A 9997-nucleotide genomic window follows, 5' to 3' on the forward strand; every position below is an offset into this window, starting at 1 on the left:
TTTGATGATAAAGCCATTTACACCAATCACACCAAGAGGACTGGATTACATTTAGAGATAACATCTCAAAAACATCCATTAGCCTCAAGTTTAGTGAAATCCCATTATCGTTGGTATTTAGTACCTTAATGATTTCATAAAATGTTTCCTTCTTTATCACCATTGTGTTGGAGACTTTGTGGGGCTGAGGAAACTGTCCCACATCTGGTGGCACTGTCCCAACTTACTTCCATTGTGGACAGAGATACATTGTCTTACTTTCCTTCTCATAGGAATTTTAATGCCCAACTCCCTATCATATTCCCTTTTATCTCATTATATTTCTGATATTCCTAAGTATACCCACAAATTTATAACACATATTATGAGTGCTACCAAATGCCATATAGCTTTATATTGAAAAAACTCAGTTCCACCATTCTCTAAGTTTATTATAAATACAATATGGCACATCTATCATTGTGAATACATCACCAGAATTTTTCATAACACTGCAAATAAGTTCTCGTATACTTGGATCCTTGGACTAACTGAAATCCCCCTATTTCAACCCTTTTATAACTGGATTGATTCGCCCCCATCATGACTAAGATATTTTCACACCCTGACAAAATACTCAATTTACAGGGTATAATCCTGTTATTTCTTACTTTGCACAAGTTCATATTATAGTGTCCATTTGTAAGAAATGATCCAAGTTAGAAACTTTTAAGCAGTTTAAGTTCAGTTCTGCTGGGTCATCTTCCCTTACTGATAATATCTATTAGAAAGTACTTTCACGTGTCTCTGTGGTGCAATTGGTTAGCAAATAAGTTCTCATATACTTGGATCCTTGGACTAACTGAAATCCCCCTATTTCAACCCTTTTATAACTGGATTGATTCGCCCCCATCATGACTAAGATATTTTCACACCCTGACAAAATTCTCAATTCACAGGGTATAATCCTGTTATATCTTACTTTGCACAAGTTCATATTATAGTGTCCATTTGTAAGAAATGATCCAAGTTAGAAACTTTTAAGCAGTTTAAGTTCAGTTCTGCTGGTTCATCTTCCCTTACTGATAATATCTATTAGAAAGTACTTTCATGTGTCTCTGTGGCGCAATTGGTTAGCGCATTCAGCTGTTAACCAAAAAGTTGGTGGTTCAAGCCCACCCAGGGACGTGATTAGTATTTGTTATTCTGTGGCAGGAGGATACTGTATTTGACTAAATTTACCAGGCATTTGTCTTCATTTTACCTCAATACACAAACTTACATGGAAATTAACAGCTATGACTTTACTAACTCTACATCCATGGCTTTCCAGCTAGTGTTAGATAATACTAGAAAGAACTTTACAAATTGAAAACAAGTGATCAGTCCTAAGAAGATATAGAGAATAAGCTAAAAATTCACATTGACTTTTAGCCAGAAGAATAAGAAAAATTTATTAATATATACCAGATACTGGGATCCACTGGGTTAATTCTGAGAAGTTGATTCAATTATTTACAACGGGGGTAAGTTAACCTTGCAACAGTGTAGTAACACAAGTTACAGCAGTTGAAATTGGACCCCTAGCAACCCGATATCACTTTTTTATGCAGCATTATGGGGCTACAACAAATTACTGCAAGTTTGGAGCTACCATAAGTGTGGCTTATAGTCAGATACTCACAGGAAATGTGGTGTATCAGCTCTTTGAATCAACCCCAAATTGTTTGCATGTAATTTTCAAGACAACTGTATGTAACTCAGCATTCCTCTGGGGCATCAAAAGAAAATAAAAATAGTGAAGAATTTTGGTCAGGAATGTTATTCTTCACTTGATATATTGCAGCAAATTTTGGTTCCAAAACCTTATCTGGAGAATGCGGGCATCGATCCCGCTACCTCTCGCATGCGAAGCGAGGGCTCTACCATTTGAGCTAATTCCCCTTTGATGTCAAAGCCATTTACACCACTCACTCCAAGAGGACTGGATTACATTTAGAGATAACATCTCAAAAACATCCATTAGCCTCAAGTTTAGTGAAATCCCATTATCGTTGGTATTTAGTACCTTAATGATTTCATAAAATGTTTCCTTCTTTATCACCGTTGTGTTGGAGACTTTGTGGGGCTGAGGAATCTGTCCCACATCTGGTGGCACTGTCCCAACTTACTTCCATTGTGGACAGAGATACATTGTCTTACTTTCCTTCTCTTAGGAATTTTAATGCCCAACTCCCTGTAATATTCCCTTTTATCTCATTATTTTTCTAATATTCCTTAGTATACCCATAAATTTCTAACACATATTATGAGTGCTACCAAATGCTATATAGCTTTATATTGAAAAAACTCAGTTCCACCATTCTCTATCTTTATTATAAATACAATTTGGCACATCTATCATTGTGAATACATCACCAGAATTTTCAATAACACTGCAAATAAGTTCTCATATACTTGGATCCTTGGACTAACTGAAATCCCCCTATTTCAACCCTTTTATAACTGGATTGATTCGCCCCCATCATGACTAAGATATTTTCACACCCTGACAAAACTCTCAATTCACAGGGTATAATCCTGTTATATCTTACTTTGCACAAGTTCATATTATAGTGTCCATTTGTAAGAAATGATCCAAGTTAGAAATGTTTAAGCAGTTTAAGATCAGTTCTGCTGGTTCATCTTCCCTTACTGAAAATATCCATTAGATAGCACTTTCATGTGTCTCTCTGTGGCGCAATTGGTTAGAGTGTTCGGCTGTTAACTGAAAGGTTGGTGGTTCAAGCCCACCCAGGGAAGTGTTTAATATTTGTTATTCTGTGGCAGGAGGATTCTGTATTTGACAAAATTTACCAGGCATTTGTCTTCATTTTACCTCAATACACAAACTTACATGGAAATTAACAGCTATGACTTTACTAACTCTACATCCATGGCTTTCCAGCTAGTGTTAGATAATACTAGAAAAAACTTTACAAATTGAAAACAAGTGATCAGTCCTAAGAAGATATAGAGACTAAGCTAAAAATTCACAGTGACTTTTAGCCAGAAGAATAAGAAAAATGTATTAATATATACCAGATACTGGGATCCACTGGGTTAATTCTGAGAAGTTGATTCAATTATTTACAAAGGGGGTAAGTTAACCTTGCAACAGTATAGTAACACCAGTTACATCAGTTGAAATTGGACCCCTAGCAACCCGATATCACTTTTTTATGCAGCATTATGGGGCTATAACAAATTGCTGCAAGTTTGGAGCTACCATAAGTGTGGCTTATAGTCAGATACTCACAGGAAATGTGGTGTATCAGCTCTTTGAATCAATCCCAAATTGTTTGCATGTAATTTTCAAGACAACTATATGTAACTCAGCATTCCTCTGGGGCATCAAAAGAAAATAAAAACAGTGAAGAATTTTGGTCAGGAATGTTATTCTTCACTTCATATATTGCAGCAAATTTTGGTTCCAAAATCTTAGCTGGAGAATGCAGGCATCGATCCCACTACCTCTTGCATGCTAAGCGAGCTCTCTACCATTTGAGCTAATTCCCCTTTAATATTAACATCATTTACACCACTCACACCAAGATAACTGGATTACATTTAGAGATAACATCTCAAAAACATCCATTAGCCTCAAGTTTAGTGAAATCCCATTATCGTTGGTATTTAGTACCTTAATGATTTCATAAAATGTTTCCTTTTTTATCACCATTGTGTTGGAGACTTTGTGGGGCTGAGGAAACTGTCCTATCTGGTGGCACTGTCCCAACTTACTTCCATTGTGGACAGAGATACATTGTCTTACTTTCCTTCTCATAGGAATTTTAATGCCCAATTCCCTATCATATTCCCTTTTATCTCATTATATTTCTGATATTCCTAAGTATACCCACAAATTTATAACACATATTATGAGTGCTACCAAATGCCATAAAGCTTTATATTGAAAAAACTCAGTTCCACCATTCTCTATCTTTATGATAAATACAATTTGGCACATCTATCATTGTGAATACATCACCAGAATTTTTCATAACACTGCAAATAAGTTCTCATATACTTGGATCCTTGGACTAACTGAAATCCCCCTATTTCAACCCTTTTATAACTGGATTGATTCGACCCCAACATGACTAAGATATTTTCACACCCTGACAAAATTCTCAATTCACAGGGTATAATCCTGTTATATCTTACTTTGCACAAGTTCATATTATAGTGTCCATTTGTAAGAAATGATCCAAGTTAGAAACTTTTAAGCAGTTTAAGTTCAGTTCTGCTGATTCATCTTCCCTTTCTGATAATATCTATTAGAAAGCACTTTCACGTGTCTCTGTGGTGCAATTGGTTAGCGTGTTCAGCTGTTAACCAAACAGTTGGTGGTTCAAGCCCACCCTGGGACGTGTTTAGTATTTGTTATTCTGTGGCAGGAGGATACTGTATTTGACAAAATTTACCAGGCATTTGTCTTCATTTTACCTCAATACACAAACTTACATGGAAATTAACAGCTATGACTTTACTAACTCTACATCCATGGCTTTCCAGCTAGTGTTAGATAATACTAGAAAGAACTTTACAAATTGAAAACAAGTGATCAGTCCTAAGAAGATATAGAGAATAAGCTAAAAATTCACATTGACTTTTAGCCAGAAGAATAAGAAAAATGTATTAATATATACCAGATACTGGGATCCACTGGGTTAATTCTGAGAAGTTGATTCAATTATTTACAACGGGGGTAAGTTAACCTTGCAACAGTGTAGTAACACAAGTTACAGCAGTTGAAATTGGACCCCTAGCAACCCGATATCACTTTTTTATGCAGCATTATGGGGCTACAACAAATTACTGCAAGTTTGGAGCTACCATAAGTGTGGCTTATAGTCAGATACTCACAGGAAATGTGGTGTATCAGCTCTTTGAATCAACCCCAAATTGTTTGCATGTAATTTTCAAGACAACTGTATGTAACTCAGCATTCCTCTGGGGCATCAAAAGAAAATAAAAACAGTGAAGAATTTTGGTCAGGAATGTTATTCTTCACTTGATATATTGCAGCAAATTTTGGTTCCAAAACCTTATCTGGAGAATGCGGGCATCGATCTCGCTACCTCTCGCATGCTAAGCGAGCGTTCTACCATTTGAGCTAATTCCCCTTTGATGTTAAAGCCATTTACACCACTCACTCGAAGAGGACTGGATTACATTTAGAGATAACATCTCAAAAACATCCATTAGCCTCAAGTTTAGTGAAATCCCATTATCGTTGGTATTTAGTACCTTAATGATTTCATAAAATGTTTCCTTTTTTATCACCATTGTGTTGGAGACTTTGTGGGGCTGAGGAAACTGTCCCACATCTGGTGGCACTGTCCCAACTTACTTCCATTGTGGACAGAGATACATTGTCTTACTTTCCTTCTCATAGGAATTTTAATGCCCAATTCCCTATCATATTCCCTTTTATCTCATTATATTTCTGATATTCCTAAGTATACCCACAAATTTATAACACATATTATGAGTGCTACCAAATGCCATAAAGCTTTATATTGAAAAAACTCAGTTCCACCATTCTCTATCTTTATGATAAATACAATTTGGCACATCTATCATTGTGAATACATCACCAGAATTTTTCATAACACTGCAAATAAGTTCTCATATACTTGGATCCTTGGACTAACTGAAATCCCCCTATTTCAACCCTTTTATAACTGGATTGATTCGCCCCCATCATGACTAAGATATTTTCACACCCTGACAAAATTCTCAATTTACAGGGTATAATCCTGTTATTTCTTACTTTGCACAAGTTCATATTATAGTGTCCATTTGTAAGAAATGATCCAAGTTAGAAACTTTTAAGCAGTTTAAGTTCAGTTCTGCTGGGTCATCTTCCCTTACTGATAATATCTATTACAAAGTACTTTCACGTGTCTCTGTGGCGCAATTGGTTAGCAAATAAGTTCTCATATACTTGGATCCTTGGACTAACTGAAATCCCCCTATTTCAACCCTTTTATAACTGGATTGATTCGACCCCATCATGACTAAGATATTTTCACACCCTGACAAAATTCTCAATTCACAGGGTATAATCCTGTTATATCTTACTTTGCACAAGTTCATATTATAGTGTTCATTTGTAAGAAATGATCCAAGTTAGAAACTTTTAAGCAGTTTAAGTTCAGTTCTGCTGGTTCATCTTCCCTTACTGATAATATCTATTACAAAGTACTTTCACGTGTCTCTGTGGCGCAATTGGTTAGCGCATTCAGCTGTTAACCAAAAAGTTGGTGGTTCAAGCCCACCCTAGGACGTGTTTAGTATTTGTTATTCTGTGGCAGGAGGATACTGTATTTGACAAAATTTACCAGGCATTTGTCTTCATTTTACCTCAATACACAAACTTACATGGAAATTAACAGCTATGACTTTACTAACTCTACATCCATGGCTTTCCAGCTAGTGTTAGATAATACTAGAAAGAACTTTACAAATTGAAAACAAGTGATCAGTCCTAAGAAGATATAGAGAATAAGCTAAAAATTCACATTGACTTTTAGCCAGAAGAATAAGAAAAATTTATTAATATATACCAGATACTGGAATCCACTGGGTTAATTCTGAGAAGTTGATTCAATTATTTACAAAGGGGGTAAGTTAACCTTGCAACAGTGTAGTAACACAAGTTACAGCAGTTGAAATTGGACCCCTAGCAACCCGATATCACTTTTTTATGCAGCATTATGGGGCTACAACAAATTGCTGCAAGTTTGGAGCTACCATAAGTGTGGCTTATAGTCAGATACTCACAGGAAATGTGGTGTATCAGCTCTTTGAATCAACCCCAAATTGTTTGCATGTAATTTTCAAGACAACTATATGTAACTCAGCATTCCTCTGGGGCATCAAAAGAAAATAAAAACAGTGAAGAATTTTGGTCAGGAATGTTATTCTTCACTTCATATATTGCAGCAAATTTTGGTTCCAAAATCTTAGCTGGAGAATGCAGGCATCGATCCCACTACCTCTTGCATGCTAAGCGAGCTTTCTACCATTTGAGCTAATTCCCCTTTGATATTAACATCATTTACACCACTCACACCAAGAGGACTGGATTACATTTAGAGATAACATCTCAAAAACATCCATTAGCCTCAAGTTTAGTGAAATCCCATTATCGTTGGTATTTAGTACCTTAATGATTTCATAAAATGTTTCCTCTTTTATCACCATTGTGTTGGAGACTTTGTGGGGCTGAGGAAACTGTCCCACATCTGGTGGCACTGTCCCAATTTACTTCCATTGTGGACAGAGATACATTGTATTACTTTCCTTCTCATAGGAATTTTAATGCCCAATTCCCTATCATATTCCCTTTTATCTCATTATATTTCTGATATTCCTAAGTATACCAACAAATTTCTAACACATATTTTGAGTGCTACCAAATGCCATAAAGCTTTATATTGAAAAAACTCAGTTCCACCATTCTCTATCTTTATTATAAATACAATTTGGCACATCTCTCATTGTGAATACATCACCAGAATTTTCAATAACACTGCAAATAAGTTCTCATATACTTGGATCCTTGAACTAACTGAAATCCCCCTATTTCAACCCTTTTATAACTGGATTGATTCGCCCCCATCATGACTAAGATATTTTCACACCCTGACAAAACTCTCAATTCACAGGTTATAATCCTGTTATATCTTACTTTGCACAAGTTCATATTATAGTGTCCATTTGTAAGAAATGATCCAAGTTAGAAATGTTTAAGCAGTTTAAGTTCAGTTCTGCTGGTTCATCTTCCCTTACTGAAAATATCCATTAGATAGCACTTTCGTGTGTCTCTGTGGCGCAATTGGTTAGCGTGTTCGGCTGTTAACTGAAAGGTTGGTGGTTCAAGCCCACCCAGGGATGTGTTTGGTATTTGTTATTCTGTGGCATGAGGATTCTGTATTTGACAAAATTTACCAGGCATTTGTCTTCATTTTACCTCAATACACAAACTTACATGGAAATTAACAGCTATGACTTTACTAACTCTACATCCATGGCTTTCCAGCTAGTGTTAGATAATACTAGAAAAAACTTTACAAAATGAAAACAAGTGATCAGTCCTAAGAAGATATAGAGAATAAGCTAAAAATTCACATTGACTTTTAGCCAGAAGAATAAGAAAAATTTATTAATATATACCAGATACTGGGATCCACTGGGTTAATTCTGAGAAGTTGATTCAATTATTTACAACGGGGGTAAGTTAGCCTTGCAACAGTGTAGTATCACAAGTTACAGCAGTTGAAATTGGACCCCTAGCAACCCGATATCACTTTTTTATGCAGCATTATGGGGCTACAACAAATTACTGCAAATTTGGAGCTACCATAAGTGTGGCTTATAGTCAGATACTCACAGGAAATGTGGTGTATCAGCTCTTTGAATCAACCCCAAATTGTTTGCATGTAATTTTCAAGACAACTGTATGTAACTCAGCATTCCTCTGGGGCATCAAAAGAAAATAAAAACAGTGAAGAATTTTGGTCAGGAATGTTATTCTTCACTTGATATATTGCAGCAAATTTTGGTTCCAAAACCTTATCTGGAGAATGCGTGCATCGATCCCGCTACCTCTCGCATGCTAAGCGAGCGCTCTACCATTTGAGCTAATTCCCCTTTGATGTTAAAGCCATTTACACCACTCACTCCAAGAGGACTGGATTACATTTAGAGATAACATCTCAAAAACATCCATTAGCCTCAAGTTTAGTGAAATCCCATTATCGTTGGTATTTAGTACCTTAATGATTTCATAAAATGTTTCCTTCTTTATCACCATTGTGTTGGAGACTTTGTGGGGCTGAGGAATCTGTCCCACATCTGGTGGCACTGTCCCAATTTACTTCCATTGTGGACAGAGATACATTGTCTTACTTTCCTTCTCATAGGAATTTTAATGCCCAACTCCCTGTAATATTCCCTTTTATCTCATTTTTTTTCTAATATTCCTTAGTATACCCATAAATTTCTAACACATATTTTGAGTGCTACCAAATGCTATATAGCTTTATATTGAAAAAAGTCAGTTCCACCATTCTCTATCTTTATTATAAATACAATTTGGCACATCTATCATTGTGAATACATCACCAGAATTTTCAATAACACTGCAAATAAGTTCTCATATACTTGGATCCTTGGACTAACTGAAATCCCCCTATTTCAACCCTTTTATAACTGGATTGATTCGCCCCCATCATGACTAAGATATTTTCACACCCTGACAAAACTCTCAATTCACAGGGTGTAATCCTGTTATATCTTACTTTGCACAAGTTCATATTATAGTGTCCATTTGTAAGAAATGATCCAAGTTAGAAATGTTTAAGCAGTTTAAGTTCAGTTCTGCTGGTTCATCTTCCCTTACTGAAAATATCCATTAGATAGCACTTTCGTGTGTCTCTGTGGCGCAATTGGTTAGCGCGTTTGGCTGTTAACTGAAAGGTTGGTGGTTCAAGCCCACCCAGGGACGTGTTTAGTATTTGTTATTCTGTGGCAGGAGGATTCTGTATTTGACAAAATTTACCAGGCATTTGTCTTCATTTTACCTCAATACACAAACTTACATGGAAATTAACAGCTATGACTTTACTAACTCTACATCCATGGCTTTCCAGCTAGTGTTAGATAATACTAGAAAGAACTTTACAAATTGAAAACAAGTGATCAGTCCTAAGAAGATATAGAGAATAAGCTAAAAATTCACAGTGACATTAAGAAAGAAGAATAAGAAAAATGTATTAATATATACCAGATACTGTGATCCACTGGGTTAATTCTGAGAAGTTGATTCAATTATTTACAAAGGGGGTAAGTTAAACTTGCAACAGTATAGTAACACCAGTTACAGCAGTTGAAATTGGACCCCTAGCAACCCGATATCACTTTTTTATGCAGCATTATGGGGCTACAATAAATTGCTGCAAGTTTG

At 35.9% G+C, this 9997-nt stretch overlaps 1 non-coding gene across 1 annotated transcript; it reads left to right on the forward strand.

Annotated features, from left to right (window-relative positions):
- Window positions 1-9464: 9464 nt before the first annotated feature.
- Window positions 9465-9538, forward strand: TRNAN-GUU (transfer RNA asparagine (anticodon GUU)). Its single transcript has one exon. It is a non-coding gene; the product is annotated as a tRNA-Asn (tRNA).
- The last annotated feature ends 459 nt before the right edge of the window (window positions 9539-9997 follow it).

The sequence above is a fragment of the Taudactylus pleione genome, unplaced genomic scaffold (genome assembly GCF_031769625.1).
Source record: "Taudactylus pleione unplaced genomic scaffold, aTauple2 ptg000174l, whole genome shotgun sequence".
NCBI lineage: Eukaryota > Metazoa > Chordata > Amphibia > Anura > Myobatrachidae > Taudactylus > Taudactylus pleione.